Source organism: Lampetra fluviatilis, chromosome 4, assembly GCF_964198595.1.
Source record: "Lampetra fluviatilis chromosome 4, kcLamFluv1.1, whole genome shotgun sequence".
Taxonomy (NCBI): Eukaryota; Metazoa; Chordata; class Hyperoartia; order Petromyzontiformes; family Petromyzontidae; genus Lampetra; species Lampetra fluviatilis.
The window spans coordinates 19,758,990-19,779,498 of NC_136278.1; the positions used below are offsets into that span (position 1 = coordinate 19,758,990).

The 20,509-nt window shown below is 49.1% G+C and overlaps 1 pseudogene; it reads left to right on the forward strand.

Moving 5' to 3' along the window:
• Positions 1 to 20,509, forward strand: part of LOC144931636 (chymotrypsin-like elastase family member 2A) — a 40,642-nt pseudogene that overhangs the window by 15,924 nt on the left and 4,209 nt on the right.

The following is a 20,509-nucleotide window of genomic DNA, read 5'->3' on the forward strand; positions in this document are numbered from 1 at the left end:
TACATAGCAGGCGTGACCAAAAAGATCTCCAAAATTCTAAACAAACATAAGATCCAAGTCCGATTCAGCACAGTGCATAAAATCCGTGATCTGATTCCATCTGTGAAGGATGTCGTTCCTGACTTACAGTATCCTGGAGTCTACAAATTGAGTTGCATTTGTGGTGATTGCTACATTGGAGAAACAAAACGTCATGTTGCTGATCGTGTCCGCGAGCACAAGTCAGATCTGAAACACGGCAGAACTGATTCTTCGGCCGTTGCCGATCATTGCTACAACTCGGCGGGCTCTCATGAAATTGTCTTTTCCGAGACCAAGGTTCTCTGCAAGCCTCCTGGCTACCATCAAAGGTTTGTACACGAAGCCATACAAATATACAAACACAGACATAATTTCAACCGTGATGATGGGTACAAACTCAGTAATCACTGGAAAGATGTTATTAACCACGCAAAAAAGACTTAATTACACTTTTTGGACCATCTTATCTGACAGGCACTATTTTAATTTACTTCACCGAGTGTTAACATCCCCAGTTATTTTTAACAGTACTCTCTTCATTTTTCAGCCTGCATTGGTATAAACATGGGCATTTTCGTTCCTTTGTTCTATCATGTGTATCAGACCTCCCCTCCCCCCTCTCTGCCCATTGTGTTGGCGTGCGCAGCAGCCGCGTCCAAGCCGTCGCCAAATGTTTTGTTGGCTCCCTCCCCCTCCCACCCCCCTCCCTCCCGATACGTTCCATTCATTGGCTACCACATTCTGATGAACTCCCCCCCCTCTCCTCCCCCCCTTCAACTTGCTTATAAGGGATTACATCTTGAATCATTGCTTCACTTGATGCAGCTAATCTGGCTGTGACGGTCCCACCTGATGACGGAGACTTGTGTTGCCTCCGAAACGTCGTGAATTTTATTTTTATTTTTGTTTTGTTTTATTTTACTTTCATTACTTTTAATGTTTTACCTACGTGACTTTACCGAAAAAACCTGAGAATAAGAAGCAGGCAGACAAAAACCAGAACTGACTCCAAGGTTCAACCGCCCTCACCTACAAGGAGTGACGGAAATTAATGAGGCCTTGAGTTAACGGCGTCAGCTGGACAGCAACAACAACGGCGAGCAGAGACAGGGTGGGGCAAAGACTGCGGGGCTATGAAATGCAACTTCATGTCAGTAAAGCCCTGATAAACAAGTTAAGTTAAAGACATCACAATACATAATATCGTACATAACATCAATGTTAACGCTATTCACCGTAAACTATATTCCGCTTATATAACCATGCAGACACCAAGGAATACGAATTCCTAGGATCAAGAAACGTACCCCTTAACCTAAGATATCGGAAATAAATTAATAATAATAAGCATATGCATGAAAAGACAAAAGTAAAACTTATGAAAAGCCAGGATAACGGGATGAATCACCACCAGGTCGAATATAAAATACATAATAAAAGAGCGATGTTAAACCCAGGGTCGGAGAGAAAGGGAGATCCCGGCCATCTTTGTATCCCCGCAGCGCGGGATAGGAGTGTGTATACGCTCGGGGAAACACCTCCACTTGAGTCAAGCACCACGATGTTAAACGACAGACCTTAGGTTACATACAGAATCATAACTGTGAAATGGTAAGGGACAAATGTTAACTTAAAACTTTTTAACCATTTCTTTGTGCATCGGTGAGGGTCGGAGGGAGTGTTGCCCCTCCCTCCAGGTCGTGCAACACGGACAAAAACGCCTATGAAACGATTTGTAACGTCTGTGTCTTGGTTCATGAAGAAGGCCAGACAAGAGATTATATTGCACCCAGACAGAGAGACGACTTCGAGGCAATTTGTAACATCTGATTGTTTGCTCGTGGATTTTATGGAGGGAGTATGACAACGGAATATACCGTGGGTGATGCACACAAGGACATACGGACGTACGGACACACACATGGACACACCTACCTACGGACAGATCCTGACACAGCAAAAATCGAAAGAAACCCCGCCTTGTGGGCAGGGTCCAAAGGGATTTTTCGGCATAAAAGAAAGGACCCTGAGCATTGGAAACCAGCTCGACCGGGAGGGTCGACTCAGGAGCGAGCTGCGACCAGCGGGTCGGCTCGACTCTTCAGCTCGTCTGGGACTCAGCTGAGTTCGATCGGCTCACCGGAGCCGGCTCTCGGGGCTCGACTCAAGCGGCTCCCCATCTCCTCTGCAGGCGGGCAAGACCCGCTTGACAGCTCAACTCGGCCTGCGTGGGTCAACCTCTGCCGAGTCGGAGGTCTCTGCTGCCGCCGGAGTGGTGAGGAGGGTCGCGGTTTGGCGACGAGGCTTCGTGCTCACCCTGGTCGACGACCCAACACTGCACGCTGCGAGCGAGCTGTGGGAGCCACCTACCGACCGGGTTCCGAACTGCGACAGCGTATCAACGGGCATCCACCAGTTCACCACGGTGACAGGGGAGCGACTGATACGTATGACGCGCACCGCCCCCTCACCACACGACCACCAGGCGTCTGTTTGACATAAAGAACCGACTCCGAACACTGACTATTCAAGACAACTCTTACCACTCAAAAACACTCGAACCCATAAGCCATCCGTGGCTGTGAAGGCATCACAACGAGACCGAGTGATGGCCATCCGTCGTTTATAAGTGTATTCGTAATTTTTATCTTTAATATTTAGTGGGCTGTACTCTTAATCGCATAAATTCCCAACAGATCCATCAATACGAATTGATTCTTGGCACCTCCTTCCGCCGAGCCACGCTCACGTGGGGAGTGGTGGCCCACCAGATCCTTATCAGGTGATCTGGTCCCCAATTAGTAAACTTGGTATAAGATAACGATCTTCGGAAAAGGAGCACCGTCGCAGGCCCTTACTCCGAGCCATTCTGTTGTCAGATAACCTGCCGATGTATCTGTTGAGATTGGTGCCTTTAAGAATGATAACTGTTTTTGATTGTGTTTTTTTTATCGCCGTATAATCTTTCAAGTATCTTTCAGTCATAATCGCCGCACGTACTCGCATCCTCTACAGAATATTCAACTGTCCCGTGACCCAAGGTGCTAACAACGTGATAAGGGTTGCGTATGATCAATAAGGAGTGCGGTACTGCGTGAACAATATTGAGTATAATCATTCATTAACGTTAAGGTTTTTCTTAGCATAGTATTTGCATATTTTAACGACTCTCTCTCTCACTAACAACCATCGCGTTATGCGGGATCCATGTGCCGTTGTCAAAGTGAAATCAGACAATCGTTGATGATACTGTATTGATGCCGTGTTGACGTTCCGGGATTGAGAGTTCGCATACTATATCATAGTTGAGGTTGAATTAGTAATAAATTGATTAATACAGAAGTGGTTGTGTGATTCTTTCCTGAAATCTATGCATAAGATCTGCTTTTGCGTTGAGATCTGAACTTGGTGACCTTAATAAACACACTAATACATACTCAGTAAATGTTAAAGTGATAACGGGGTGAACCGGGGACCTAAAATATAAGCGAGAATGAGACGAACCTAGACAACGATGCCGAGTTAATCTAAGTTAATCTTGCATACTTACACCACACCTGCATAACTGCATACGATTAATTGCCTTATTCCGATCGGTAACCCACCCTCGTCACCGAGGCGGGGTCTGGTTATCATAACGACTTGCATTATCATAATTACACCCACTCGCATAATTACTACGATTACCTCTCGAATTGGCATAATTAAATGTGCATAATTACATAAATTAACATATTTCCGGATAATTACACATTTGGCCAAATTTCATCTGATTATTATTATTTTCACTGAATATTCATAACCCACATATACAACATAATAATTTCACCCACGCACGCATACAACATAACAAATTTTGATAACCAACATATACAACATAATGGGGGCGTCGCCCGGGATTTCTCGCAGACAGTTTATGCATGAATTCAGGAACGAATCACTGTTGTGTTAATCAAAGTGTTGTGAACTAACGTTGCCTTGTGATTGTAAACGGGCGTAAAACAAAACAAAAAACGCCCTCTAAGGTTAAATACCAGAGTAGCAGAGTTTAACAAAGACAGCTGGGCTGAGATTATTTGCTCGAGTTGAACTGACGCATCCTGTGATACAATTGTTTATATGTGCTCTGAAGGGGAATTCTATAGTAACTCACGCCGCACATGAGATGTTAGAATTAAGATACACTCTTAAGTCTATTAACCACACTACGTAATAGAGATGGCGCAGGATCCACAACATTCTGAGTTTGACACACCAACGCATAACACTGATACAGAGTGGACCTCTGAGGAGGAGATGGAATCTATGGAAAAACAATATCGGGAATTTGTGTTAAAACGTACTGGACGGACTGCTAGCCAGCAGACGGAGCAGAGAGATATATGGGAGGGGTGCCATACAGAAGATGTTAAGGCCCATAGAAGGAAACTACTTAAGGACGTGATGAAATGTGGCAAAGCCAAACGTGACGTAAAAATTGCAGAAATAACGAGGGTAGACTCGTATCTCCTCGCACAGACAGACAGAGAAAGATTATGGAATGAGGAAAAATTTGAAAGGGAAAGACAAGAGAAACTGTCCTTAATGGAGCAGGTAGAGAGTCTGCACGCCCTCGTGAGAGAGAAAGAATCCGCACTAAATGCACCAGTGAAACACCCAGACGCTGATACACAGAACACATACGGGAGTAACAATTTACCACACTCCGAGCCACGTGGACGTAGCCCAGGGCCAGATCCCACAATGAGTATGGCTACTGTGCAAAGCAATTTTGATAAAGAAACACCCTCGCAAGTCGAGGAGAGAGAAGAGGAAATAATAATACAAACGGGAAAACATGAGGCCGACCACCCCAACGTTAGAGAGAGAGACAAATAATTAACCCTAAGTCATCAGGATACACTGTAATGATAGGGCGGAAAAGGGCGGAGCTGGTGCAAGACGGGAAACATGACATAAACAGCACACCAGGCAGACGCACGCTACGCAAGTATGACCGACATGATGCAGATGACAGAGACAGCTCACCAGAGGAACACACCTCACGCAAACATGACCGACATGATGCAGATGACAGACACAGCTCACCAGAGAGACGCACCTCACGTAAACATTATCAACACGACATGGGTAACAGAGAGAGCTCACCAGAGGGACGCATGACCCGTAAAAATCACCCACGCAAAACCACCCGCACCACAGATGACAGAGACAGGAATCCCGATAACCATGAAGCACGAGACAAACATAAATACAACACCTCACCTAGCAGGCACCACACACGTAGTAGGCAGCATGAAGGTCAAGGACAAAAACACTCACCACATAGACACCGCTCAAGGAGACCACGCACACCAACCCACAAGCACGAATCACAAGACCCACGTAAGGAAAACAAGAGACACAAGCAACGGGACAGATACGAATCCTCGGACAGAGGGAGATCACGACACAGACACGGGAAACATGACAACAGTGATAGTAGAGACAAGGGTAGCTCAAGTGAGCACTCCTCAGGAACCGACACCACTGATGACGAACAACACACTTTTAACAGTAAGACACTAAAACTAATGGACAAAGCACTCGTGAGAATTCCCTATTTCGATCCACATAACAAGAACAGGGACATACACACTCACATAGCTACAGTAGAACAGGAGGCTAAGATCCGGGGTCTGGGTAAATCAGCAGAAAAGGCATGTTTATTATCAAGGAGCCTACATGAACCCGCCAGACCATGGGTAGCCTCCCTGCCAAATAGGGTGAAGAGTGACTTTAAACAATTGAGCCGAGCAGTAGTTAAGAGATTTGGGGAATACTCCACACTATCCGAAGGATTGAACGCGGCAAAGTTGATGACCCAGCGTGTAGACGAAGACCCACGAGATTATCTCCTACGCCTTAAGAAAGCATATTACGCAGGGGACGTGGACAATGCCCAGGGAGATAAGACAGTCTTAAAAGTGATGTTCTTCCAATCATTGAGACCTGAAATAGTGAGAATAGTAGGAATGATGTTGGACCCCGAGACTGCCTCCCTACGCCAGATTGAAAGCAAGGCCCACACGGCCTGGGTGAACGGACGGAAAACCACTAGCATAGCCAAAACCCACATCGTCACCAGAGATAAAGAATGCCTCGATCTGGAGGGAAGCGAATCTCCAAGGAATAATATTAGCGCCACACGGGGTGGACATGAATTCCCCCAGGAGAGGGCGCCTAACCCAATAGAATCAACACCCGTCCACAACACGCTGAATAACGTTCCACGTGGGGGGAGGAACGAGACCAGAGGAACCTGGCACCCACAGCCGCCACCACCATGGAATGCAGAAGAGGGCGGAGGCTGGAATTATGGAGGAGGAAAAGCGAGTGACGGGCCATACCTACCCCGCGGAGGCCGACGCCCACCAAACCAGTCACCATATCGTCCCCCACTGCCGCCTCCACTAACAATAGAGCATAGACCACCGTTAGCTAACAGGAATCGATATGCTCACCACATTAGGATGGAAAAAGAGCTCCTAGGGAGTATGAAGACTCCCATGCAAATAGTGAAGGGAAGAATACCAACTATACCCACACAGGAGGAGGACACACCCAGCGCAAAGGTAGCCCAAGTGAACGTAGGGAAGACAAGAAGCCCCGAAGCAATCACCGAAGTGGTACCAGAGGGAAAAGGGTACCATCTGGGGGAATTGATTCCCGTAGGACCAGTCGGACGAGTCCACGTGGAAGTAATACTGCAAGACACCCTGACCAGCCAGGGCCTTTGTGATACTGGAGCAGAAATATCCATGATATCCAGAGAATTATTTGACGAACTCCAGACTGCCCTCCAGAGGAAGAATGAAACACTACAGATGATGCCAAGTAAACTTACCTACTCAGGATGTGAAGGGACCCACATGCGACCATTGGGCAAAGTTATGACGAAGTTGACGTTCAACAAAATCAACATGAACCATCCCCTATATGTCGTACGGAACCCCGGAAAAGAGCTGATCATTGGGATAGAACTACTGAATCGCCTGAAACCCATTATGAACCTTGAATCCCGACAAATTTGGGCACAGTCAATGCCGGAGCAACAAAGGGACTCAGAAGATGAAGACGTTATGAGAGACTCCACGGGAATCCAAGTGATAACACAAGAGCTCAACGACCTATCAACGACAATCAGGAACGAAGACGAGCTCCCAGCAGGAATTCGAATCACTCAGCTAATGACTAACAGACTGAGAGAAGACCGAAAGGAAGCCGACTTAGAGTCAGTATCACCAAATGACCGTCCCCTCATGGAGTATATACCGCCCCCTGGAGGCCAAACCGACGAACTGCAAACCGATGAAGGAGAACACAAGGGCAAGAGCGTATTACCCTCGGATGAAGCCAAGGCAACTCAACCGATAGTAACGCAAAAGGAACTTTCAACCGAGCCGCCCGAAACCATGAAGGCCTTGGACCCAGACCCAGGACAAGGAGTCTCCATAATAGAAGAACAAATCGAACAACAAATTGAAGCAGCAGACACCCTCGAGAACGACACTCAACGAAATGAGCTTCGTCAACTGCTCCACAAATACCACTTCCTGTTCTCAGAAGACCCCTATGATTGCGGCAAAACCGACCTACACGTGGTATCTATTCCCACACTGGAAGGAGCGCCAGCGGTATATGTGAAACAATACAAGATTCCACTGGCTGCCTACGAATCAATCCAAGAAACCTTGGAGAACCTACTCAAGAAGAATATAATTCGAGAATGCAACTCAACCTACAACTCCCCGATTTGGCCTGTATTGAAACCCACAGGCAAGTGGCGACTCACCATCGACTATAGGCAACTCAACAAAACGGTTCCCCTATCTCGATGGCCAATCGCAGAGATCGACCAGAATCTCAACCAAATAAAAGGCGCAAAAATTCTCACCACCATGGATCTATCAAATGGCTTCTGGACCATGCCCGTGAAAGAAGCGGATCAATACAAGTTGGCATTTACATTCAATAGAATACAGTATACTTGGAACCGATGTCCATTTGGATACTCAAATTCACCTGCGGACTTTAACATATTCCTACACAAGGCAATGGACGACGCAAAAGAGCGAGGTACCATCGTCTATGTCGACGATATACTGGTCAAGGACTCCTCATGGGAAGAACACCTCGAGAGCCTCCAGCATACCCTCGAGCAGTTAAAGGAAGCAGGCGCAAAGATTTCAATACAAAAAGGACAGTGGGCACGCAAAAGGGTGGACTACCTCGGGCTCCAGGTCGGCACTGAGGGAATGTTACCCCAAACCAAAAGACTTGGAGCCCTCCTCGCACTCAAATCGCCCACCACAGTCACGACCCTTCGGAGCTTCTTAGGGATTTGCAACTACCTTCGACAGTCCGTGGACGACTACGCAGGAATCGTTCGACCCTTAGTCAAACTACTGCAAAAAGACGAACCATGGGAGTGGGGACAGGAACAGGAAGCCGCAGAAAAAGAATTAAAACGACAGATCACAGAGGCATCCTGCCTAGCATACCCAGAGAAAGGGAAAGAATACTACCTGGAGACCGCATACTCAGATCATAGTATCAGCTCGGTACTGTACCAGAGACAGGAAGCAGAGAAACGAGTTATTGCCTATGCCAGCAAAGCCCTCCGGGGAGTGGAGATGAAGTTCTCCGAGTGTGAGAAGGCGATATTTGGAAACATCTGGGCCATACAACATTTTCGGAACTTGTTGAACGGAGAGAATATCATCCTGGAAACGAATCATGAATCCTTGGCATACCTCAACAGTGAGAAGATTCGAGAGGGCCGCGTAACCAGCAGCCGAATAGCCAGCTGGGCACTGACACTCCAAGGCCTACCAATCACAGTGAAATACGCAAAAAACAAGAAAAGTCCAATGGCCCAAGGTCTTGCCGATTTACATGATTGTACCTTTGACAGCGTAGAAGCAGAGGACGAAAAGATACCTCCGGAGGACAACAGGTACCTGCCCTTCAGGAAGGAGACATGTGCCGACCTACCAGTGGTATACATCGATGGATGCTCCCAGATGAGGGAGAACAAGCTTCACGCTGGGTCAGGAGTCATTTGGGAAACTGGCCCACTCACAGGGATTCAAGAGGGATTTCAGCTGGGACCAAAGTCAAACCAGTATGCAGAGTTGGTCGGGGTACACATCGCTGTCCAAATGGCATCCGATAACCAAATACGGACCATGGTGGTGTGCACTGATTCCAACTACGTACAGCACAGCTTCCTGCACCACCTACCCATATGGAAAAAAAACGAGATGAAGAACCATAGGAATAAACCAATTCACCATCGAGAACTATTCGAGGCCATAGATAAGATGGTTCAGAACAAGGATATGAAGATATTTTGGAAGAAAGTCAAAGGGCACTCCAAGATACCTGGTCAAGAGAAAACTGGGAACGACCAAGCAGATGCCATAGCAAAAGTGGGAAGCCTGGAAGGCACCCCGTGGAAGCTAGAAGACCAAACCGACAGAGACGGACAACAAGAGTCGACGAACCAAGACATCGCCGTGATAAGACTGGTCACAAGAAGTGGGAAGAACCCGGCAGAAGCTGGAACCAGAGCCCAATTGAACAGTGCCCAGCCTTCCGAAGACCTGATCAGAATGCAACAAGAGGACGAAACACTAAAGACACTCGCCGATCATATCCAAGATCCAGCAGGAAAACCAATCACTACTGACAACTTGAATGACAACAAAGAGCTCGAGATCATGCATAGCCAAATCAAAAGGTTCTCAATGCGGAAAGGGCTACTGGTATACACAAACGAAAAAGACGGTCGACCTAGATGGGTAGTCCCCTCTCAATATCGGGAAATAATGTTACAACACGCCCACAATGAACCGTGCAGCGGCCACCGATGCGAGGTGAATACGGGACAGATGCTGCGACAGGTGGCCTACTGGCCAAAAATGGGGGAAGACATACACAAACATGTGTCCAACTGTCTCGTGTGTTGTAAGTACCAGCCAACGACCTCACAGCATAGGGCACCTCTACAGAGGAGGGGAACAGATTATCCTTGGTCCAACCTACAAATCGACTGGATAGGACCTGTCAACCGATCAACCAAAGGGAACAAGTACATGCTAACTGTGACCTGTGCATTCTCTAAATGGACAGAGTGTTTACCAGCACCCAACAACACCGCGGAAACGACCGCTATCCTACTGATCAACCAAATATTCAGTAGATGGGGCCTACCGTCAACGATCGATTCAGACAAAGGAAGCCACTTCACAGCCGAGGTCATCACAGAAGTGTGGAAGATGTTGGGAGTAAAAAGACAATTACATGTCGCATACCATCCACAATCCTCAGGACAGGTGGAAAGAGCCAACAGGACCATCGTGAGCCTCCTAAAGAAATATGTGTCTACCACGGGCCGCGACTGGGATACGAAACTACCCCTAGTCTTGATGGCCATGCGAGCCACACCCAACCGAGCTACAGGCAGGACACCCTTCGAGATCATGACAGGGAGGCTAATGACCCTCCCAGTACACCTGTTATATGTCCCAGCGGAGGACGAGACCCCGACGGCAATGACGCCAACTGAATACCTGACGGGACTCAATAGTCACCTACAGAGCACATTCGCTATGGTCAGGGACCAGTTGCAAGTAGAGGCTCAGGGGAGCAAAGCATACTATGACCAAAAAGCCAGCCACGTAGAATACCAGCTAGGAGACCAGGTGTGGTACCTCAATTGCGAGAAAAGAAAACAGAAGTGCAGGAAATTCCTGCCTTCCTGGACAGGACCACACGAGGTTGTTGACAAAATGTCCCCAGTAGTATATCAGCTAAAAATCACAAAGACAGGAAGAGAGCAGCAATACAAGTGGGTGCACATCAACCAAATCAAACCGTACCCTGTGCTGGTGGAGCAAGATGAGGAATAAAGGTGGAAAAAGGGGGGGGGAACTAAACTAATGGGCATATCACACTACAATAATGTGTAACATGTTTTCCAGGAAATGGCAGCCCTCCTGCTCACGCTCCTGCTAACGTACCTTGGCAAGCTAGAAGGGAGCCAAGGCCTGATGATGCCACCCAAGAATAACCGTAGAAACTATCTTTTTAACGATATCTCCTATAACACGTAGTCAATAGAATAATTTCTCCCTCCCTTATCGTTTTACCTTCCTTTAGAATATTTTTTTTTCCTCTCTCTTGTCACATATAACCATGTTAAGTTGTGACACGTACGCGCGCGTTGTAAGGAAATAGCATCAAAACTTGAGGACAATCGATGGTTCATGATGGAAGAAGGGTATACATTTTTTTTTTTAAATAACCCGTGGCCATTTGACCACTGGTCATTTTTAAAAGGGCGGAATGTTGTATACTATCCCTTCTTCCAAAATTGATATATAATGAATGAAAACACACCAAAGCGCAGCAAACTGCAAAACACCAGGGGTTGTTAAGTAATGAACTGGAGGGAGCAAAGATACCCAAAAAGGCCAAGGAATTAAATTATTAAATAAGTGGGGCAGCTCAAGGCTGTGTGCACAGGGGAGGGAGCTGATTTAAACAACCCTGCACGTCTGAACGTGAGGGGGCCTTTGACCTGAAATTAAGAATAACACTCCCAGAGCAGAAGGTTGGGTGGCCACAGTGAGACGAATAAGAGTGTTGTATATCTCTCAAGGATGCAGACTCAGCAACAACAAGGCTGCGGGGGTCACCAGAAGTTCGCGTTCGCCTAGTTAAGACAAAAAAGCTCAATTATTCTGTATTGCTATTAAAGTAACGTTAAAGTCGGAATTTAACAACAGGGTAGGCTAAAGTTATTGATATTCACACCCACTCCAATTAAACCAGGCCACAAGTTACGCCTACTGAACCATCACCATCATTAAGTCAATATGAAATGTTATTTCCATACTTTAATACTTTTTATACAACTCGACCTGAAGCATATGACAATCAGAACCTTCCTAAGTCAAAATTGAATCACACCCAGACAGGAGCGAATAGTCGATATAAGGTTGAAGAGGGAAGGAAATTAAGAGCACGGCGAACTGCAAACGTAAGCAAAAAGCCGGGAACGACACCAACCCAGCGACCCACCAGCCCAGCAACAGCGAATCGGGCTTCGACAGGCCATAAAAGTAGAAATAATAACTCCCGGGGTCAGGGGACACAAGAAGAAGCAGGCAGACAAAAACCAGAACTGACTCCAAGGTTCAACCGCCCTCACCTACAAGGAGTGACGGAAATTAATGAGGCCTTGAGTTAACGGCGTCAGCTGGACAGCAACAACAACGGCGAGCAGAGACAGGGTGGGGCAAAGACTGCGGGGCTATGAAATGCAACTTCATGTCAGTAAAGCCCTGATAAACAAGTTAAGTTAAAGACATCACAATACATAATATCATACATAACATCAATGTTAACGCTATTCACCGTAAACTATATTCCGCTTATATAACCATGCAGACACCAAGGAATACGAATTCCTAGGATCAAGAAACTTACCCCTTAACCTAAGATATCGGAAATAAATTAATAATAATAAGCATATGCATGAAAAGACAAAAGAAAAACTTATGAAAAGCCAGGATAACGGGATGAATCACCACCAGGTCGAATATAAAATACATAATAAAAGAGCGATGTTAAACCCAGGGTCGCAGAGAAAGGGAGATCCCGGCCGTCTTTGTATCCCCGCAGCGCGGGATAGGTGTGTGTATACGCTCGGGGAAACACCTCCACTTGAGTCAAGCACCACGATGGGAAACGACAGACCTTAGGTTACATACAGAATCATAACTGTGAAATGGTAAGGGACAAATGTTAACTTAAAACTTTTTAACCATTTCTTTGTGCATCGGTGAGGGTCGGAGGGAGTGTTGCCCCTCCCTCCAGGTCGTGCAACACGGACAAAAACGCCTATGAGACGATTTGTAACGTCTGTGTTTTGGTTCATGAAGAAGGCCAGACAAGAGATAATATTGCACCCAGACAGAGAGACGACTTCGAGGCAATTTGTAACATCTGATTGTTTGCTCGTGGATTTTATGGAGGGAGTATGACAACGGAATATACCGTGGGTGATGCACACAAGGACATACGGACGTACGGACACACACATGGACACACCTACCTACGGACAGATCCTGACACAGCAAAAATCGAAAGAAACCCCGCCTTGTGGGCAGGGTCCAAAAAGATTTTTCGGCATAAAAGAAAGGACCCTGAGCATTGGAAACCAGCTCGACCGGGAGGGTCGACTCAGGAGCGAGCTGCGACCAGCGGGTCGGCTCGACTCTTCAGCTCGTCTGGGACTCAGCTGAGTTCGATCGGCTCACCGGAGCCGGCTCTCGGGGCTCGACTCAAGCAGCTCCCCATCTCCTCTGCAGGCGTCCAAGACCCGCTTGACAGCTCAACTCGGCCTGCGTGGGTCAACCTCTGCCGAGTCGGAGGTCTCTGCTGCTGCCGGAGTGGTGAGGAGGGTCGCGGTTTGGCGACGAGGCTTCGTGCTCACCCTGGTCGACGACCCAACACTGCACGCTGCGAGCGAGCTGTGGGCGCCACCTACCGACCGGGTTCCGAACTGCGACAGCGTATCAACGGGCATCCACCAGTTCACCACGGTGACAGGGGAGCGACTGATACGTATGACGCGCACCGCCCCCTCACCACACGACCACCAGGCGTCTGTTTGACATAAAGAACCGACTCCGAACACTGACTATTCAAGACAACTCTTACCACTCAAAAACACTCGAACCCATAAGCCATCCGTGGCTGTGAAGGCATCACAACGAGACCGAGTGATGGCCATCCGTCGTTTATAAGTGTATTCGTAATTTTTATCTTTAATATTTAGTGGGCTGTACTCTTAATCGCATAAATTCCCAACAGATCCATCAATACGAATTGATTCTTGGCACCTCCTTCCGCCGAGCCACGCTCACGTGGGGAGTGGTGGCCCACCAGATCCTTATCAGGTGATCTGGTCCCCAATTAGTAAACTTGGTATAAGATAACGATCTTCGGAAAAGGAGCACCGTCGCAGGCCCTTACTCCGAGCCATTCTGTTGTCAGATAACCTGCCGATGTATCTGTTGAGATTGGTGCCTTTAAGAATGATAACTGTTTTTGATTGTGTTTTTTTTATCGCCGTATAATCTTTCAAGTATCTTTCAGTCATAATCGCCGCACGTACTCGCATCCTCTACAGAATATTCAACTGTCCCGTGACCCAAGGTGCTAACAACGTGATAAGGGTTGCGTATGATCAATAAGGAGTGCGGTACTGCGTGAACAATATTGAGTATAATCATTCATTAACGTTAAGGTTTTTCTTAGCATAGTATTTGCATATTTTAACGACTCTCTCTCTCACTAACAACCATCGCGTTATGCGGGATCCATGTGCCGTTGTCAAAGTGAAATCAGACAATCGTTGATGATACTGTATTGATGCCGTGTTGACGTTCCGGGATTGAGAGTTCGCATACTATATCATAGTTGAGGTTGAATTAGTAATAAATTGATTAATACAGAAGTGGTTGTGTGATTCTTTCCTGAAATCTATGCATAAGATCTGCTTCTGCGTTGAGATCTGAACTTGGTGACCTTAATAAACACACTAATACATACTCAGTAAATGTTAAAGCGATAACGGGGTGAACCGGGGACCTAAAATATAAGCGAGAATGAGACGAACCTAGACAACGATGCCGAGTTAATCTAAGTTAATCTTGCATACTTACACCACACCTGCATAACTGCATACGATTAATTGCCTTATTCCGATCGGTAACCCACCCTCGTCACCGAGGCGGGGTCTGGTTATCATAACGACTTGCATTATCATAATTACACCCACTCGCATAATTACTACGATTACCTCTCGAATTGGCATAATTAAATGTGCATAATTACATAAATTAACATATTTCCGGATAATTACACATTTGGCCAAATTTCATTTGATTATTATTATTTTCACTGAATATTCATAACCCACATATACAACATAATAATTTCACCCACGCACGCATACAACATAACAAATTTTGATAACCAACATATACAACACTGCCCAAATGGGCCAATGAAATTGCACGGCAAAATCACACGAAAACGTCACAGCGCAAATCTAGCTACTCGTATATAGTTTGTCGCACAGCCCATTACAAAAAAATGATTGTCAATAGCCATAATTTGGGCAGGTTTGTTTACAAATGCCGGGGCCAATTTTTTTGTCCCAAGCCGTCACTGGTGTTGAGCCTTACATCACGCTGCCCATCTCGATCCCCCACAGGTACGACATCGCCATGTTCAAGATTGCATCGCCCGTGACTCTCACAAGCAAGGTGCGCCTCGCCTGCCTGCCCACCGCCAACCAGATCCTGCCCAACAACTACCCGTGCTACGTCACGGGATGGGGTTCTCTCGACAGTGAGTACCGTTCACCCAGTGTCCATCGGAGGCACAGTTATGGGAAGTGATTTAAGCCCAATGCGTCAATTGCCCCCCCAGTTTTACGAGTTGATTCTGGCTGAGAAACTGTCACAAATCACAGTAGAGGGTTGACTCAGTCCTTCATCTTTCTGTCGTCAAAATGAACACAACTCTGTATGGAGTCGATAGGCTGCGAGTAGGTGGGCTGTGATGCTATGTGCCGTTGGCACATTGAACATGGAGACACCAATAGTTCGCTTGGGGAGCACATGTGAACGCCACACAACCCCGATGCTTTCACCAATGCTCTCCGTTTCCACATTGTCTTTGCGCGTGAGCAGCCAGCGGCCCCTTCCCCAGCGCGTTGCAGCAGGCCAGCCTGCCCGTGGTGGACTACGCGACGTGCAGCCAGCCCAGATGGTGGGGGAGCAGCCTGAGGAGCAGCGTGATCTGCGCGGGGGGCAGCACCCGCTCTGCGTGCTCTGTGCGTATGGAGTTCAACGCGAGCCAACCCGCCTCAATTATTTGACGAAATTACTAATGAGAATAGTTATCAACACAATGTTTATTTTAAATCTGAATTTAGTCAACAGTGACTATGAGTGGACAACAATCACCAAGCATGGTGATGACTGTGACCACTGAGATCACTGATTGGCTGACCTGGTAATGTTGGGGAAGCGGAGGGGGGCGGCGCAAATCCAACCCCAATAATTAATAACTCAGACTGGACAAATTGTGTGACTGCTTTAGTCGGCCTAGACTAACAGATTGACCAAATGAAATCCGGTGACACTTAAATTTGACTACAATTCTTCAGACTAAGTTTTTGCATGACTACATTCAATCAATAAATAACAGAAGGAATACAAATATTGACTTAATTAATGCCAGAGCAAACAGGGTGCATATTGAATCAGGCCTTAGGGTTGTGTGATTTTACTGCGTTACTTAGCAACACGGTCATAAAGCGTATTTGAAAAGTTTGCAAGCTCCTGTACTTACCCTTACCAGCACCCGCCACCATATCCCGTTCATGCTTTACCCAGTTAACGTGGATGCATATCTATCCTCTTCTATGTGTAGTGGTGGTATTGACGTGCGCCGACTGTGACAGTGATGGATCACGGGGCGGCGCGGGGTGCGGGGTTGGGCACGCGTTGTGGGCGTGGTGTGGACGCGCGCGCCGGGAGTGACAGATGACGGGGCGGCGCGGAGTGAGTGGTGAGGCACGATGAGATGTGGGAAAAGAGGATCGTAGCCAGCGCCCGGCGATTGGTCGAATAAGTGGGTGCTCGCAGCGACGTCCGCAGGTGGGGTATAAAGGGGGACGCGCGAGAGCACTCGGGGAGAGTTACCCAGTTGAAGACCCGAAGACGGAGCTGAAGACTTAGTCGCTAAGTGGATGTTAGTCATCCGAGTAGCTCAGTGGCGTTAGTCGCCGAGTAGCTAAGTGGATGTTAGTCATCCGAGTAGCTCAGTGGCGTTAGTCGCCGAGTAGCTAGGTGGATGTTGGCCATCCGAGTAGCTCAGTGGGCGTTAGTCGCCAAGTAGCTAAGTGGGTGTTTGTCACCCGAGTACTAAGTGGATGTTGGTCATCCGAGTAGCCCAGTGGCGTTAGTCGCCGAGTAGCTAAGTGGATGTTGGTCATCCGAGTAGCTCAGTGGCGTTAGTCGCCAAGTAGCTAAGTGGGTGTTTGTCACCCGAGTACTAAGTGGATGTTGGTCATCCGAGTAGCTCAGTGGGCGTTAGTCGCCAAGTAGCTAAGTGGGTGTTTGTCACCCGAGATACAAAGTAGGTGTTAGTCACCTGTAACCAAGTTTGATAAAATAAAGAGTGTGTTACCCGTGAAGTCGTCTCCCGCCGAGTTACTACATTACAACTGGCGTCAGAAGTAAACCTGTCTTCAAGAAGTATGGACACAAGGAAGACTACCCGTACCCACGAGCGAGGTCGGGATGACGACGGCGTACCGGGGACACCGACCTCGGGAGTAGAGGACGAGGAGTTGCCGCCGATGCAGCACTTCGCGGTGATGGCCGACGCTCCGCTTGCTTCCGACACCAGCCTCCAGGACGCGCACTCCCGGTTGGCGGAGTTGCTACTCGCCGCCGCCGCTGTCTTGGCCGACATCTCCGTTCCGGCGAGCGGAAAAACGGCTGCGGGGGTCGTGGAGGAAGCGACGTTGGAGGATTCCCGCCAAAAGGCGCTTCGCGCCAAAAGTCTGGAAGTTGCCGCCGTTTTTGGGGGGCCGCCACCGATTGGCGGGAAAGACGGACGCCACGTGGCCGGACACCTCTGCGCAGCGCAGCCCACGTCATCGGCGCGCGCCGGAGCCCTCCATTTTGCGCCTGACAACCGAGCCGACATTTTACACAACTCCAGCGGAGCGCGGGAAAATCTCTCCGACGTCGACGACGATCGGGTCCTCCAGCAAAGATTGCCCGCGCTGTCGGCGTTCAAGGCGGATGGGGGCGACTGGGGAGCCTTCCAACGAAGGTTCCTCGCTCATCAGGAGATGTCGGGGTGGTCCGACACCACTGCCCTGCGTGCGTTGCCAGCGATGCTTGACGACGACGCGCTTGCAGCCTTCACATCTGCTGCAAGGTCGTCCCGCTCTACGCTCCAGGCCGCACTACACCTGATGGCGAAGGTGTTCGGGCCGCCCTCCACGTGTCGCCACCAGTTCTACGATCGGCGGAAGGTGGCTGGGGAAACGACGCTAGCCTACCGCACGGCACTACTCGCCTTGGCGGACGCAGCTTTTCCCCGCATGGATAAGGAGGGGAAGGACGCCATGGTGACGGAGCAGCTGCTGGTGTTGGCCCACGAGTTGGGGGTCCCCATCAACGTGGCAGACGAGATGGAGATCTGCTCCCTGGCGATCGCCACGAGCATTCACGCGTACGAGGTCCTCAAACGCAAGCCGGGGGTCGTCTGCAAATGGCCGGGGAACGCGGCACTGGCCGCCACGATCGCCGAACCTCAGCCAGCTGGGGTGCAGGAGCAGGCCTTCGCTGCATCGCGTCCGGGGGAGTGGAGAACGGGAGGTCGTTCGCCCACACGTTCGCCCCGCAAGCTGGAGCAACCGAAACCTACGACGTCCGTCGTCTGCTACAACTGCGGCCTTCGGGGTCACGTCGCAGCCGGGTGCCGGGCCCCGCGTCAGCGCGCCGCAGGACCACGTCGGGACGACGACCAGGGCCACAAGTCATCCCAACAAAACCCGGCAAGTCGCGGCACCTCACACGTTCGGTCCACAAACACGGCACATTCGGGTCGCCGCTTCGCGGTGGGGGGTTCGCGGCTGGGTGCCGGGGGTTCAATTCAGCGAGGGGGGTCCGTACGCGGCCCGCAAGCAGTCGAGTGGTCCGAATTGGCCCACAGGATCGTGGCTGCGTCAGCCGGGTCGTCCGTGGTAACGGGGTTCATTGACGGGGTTGAGGTCCGGGTGCTTGTTGACACGGGTGCGTCGGCCACCATCATCTCGGACCTTATTTATAACATTCTTCCCGTCCAAAGTAGACCCCTTCTGCCAGTAGACGTGCCATTTTATGCGGCGAATGGGGGATCCCTGGGGATCATCGGCCAGATTCGGGCGACTATTTGCATTGGTGACATTAAATTAGCGGGCCCTATTTTTGTATCATCATCGCTGGCCGTTCCCTGTTTGCTAGGTACGGACTTTTTGTCAAAAATGCCCATCAAAATTCTTATAGATCAGGCCTGCATAGAGCTTCCGTCAGGTCGGCGGGTTGCCTTCTTGTCGAGCCCTACCAAAGTGCGCACGGTTTGTGCGACGGTGCAGGCGCTGGCGACTCACACTGTACGGGTGCCCCCGGGATCGCAAATGTTAGTACCCCTTCGGTTCAGGAAGCCACTCGAGGTGGGTGCGGAGGCACAGGGGGTGCTGTTGGGGCCGTCAAACAGAGCCAGTAAGGGCCTCGACTTAGCGGTTGCTCAAACCATGGTGAGAGGGGACAGTGAGCCGTTCGTAATGGTCCTGAATACGGGGTCGCGGCCGGCCGTAATTGCGCAGGGAACGGTGCTGGCTCACGCCGCGCCGCTACCCGTTGAGGAACGGCTCGTGGCTCAAGCAGATTTCACTGTCGAGTCGCATCCTCAAAGTGATGAGGGGACTGAGTGGTTGGACTCGCTGTGTGCGGGTTCTGCTAACTTGTCCGGGGTGCAATTGGGAGCATTGAGGGGTTTGCTCATCGAGTTTGCTGACGTGTTCAGCAAACATAAGTACGATATCGGCTGCACTGACCTGTTGCGCCACCACATAGCTACAGGGGACGCGGCCCCTATTCGTCAGAATCCCTTCCGGCTCAGCCCGGCCGAGAAGGAACATGTGCAATCGGCGGTTAATGATATGTTGGCGGCCGATATCATTTCGCCCTCTTCTAGTCCGTGGGGTGCTCCTATTGTCCTAGTAAAGAAACAGGACGGGTCCTTGCGGTTTTGTGTCGATTTCCGCCGCTTAAACAAAATCTCGATGGTGGATGCGTATCCGCTCCCCAGGATGGATGAGTCGCTGGATGCCTTGGCGGGAGCGCAGTTTTTTTCCACACTCGATCTGCTTTCTGGATTTTGGCAATTGCCACTCGATAACGAGTCAAAACCTAAAACTGCTTTCCGGACACCTGGGGGCCTATTTGAATTCAACCGTTTGCCCATGGGCTTACATTCCGCTCCCGCCACGTTCCAGAGACTCATGGAATTGGTTTTGTCGGGCCTCCAATGGGATACCTGTTTGATTTATCTTGACGATATTATCGTCTTTAGTCGGACTTTCGAGGAGCACCTCCAGCGACTGAGAGCGGTGTTCCTCAGGATGCGTTCCGCTAAGCTTAAATTTAAACCGGCTAATTGTTTTCTGCTTCGGGAATCGGTCAGGTATTTGGGCCATATCGTGAGTCGTTCAGGGATCTCGACGGACCCTGCTAAGACGCATTGCGTCAGCTCATGGCCAACGCCAACCTCGGTCACGGAGGTTCGTAGTTTCATTGGT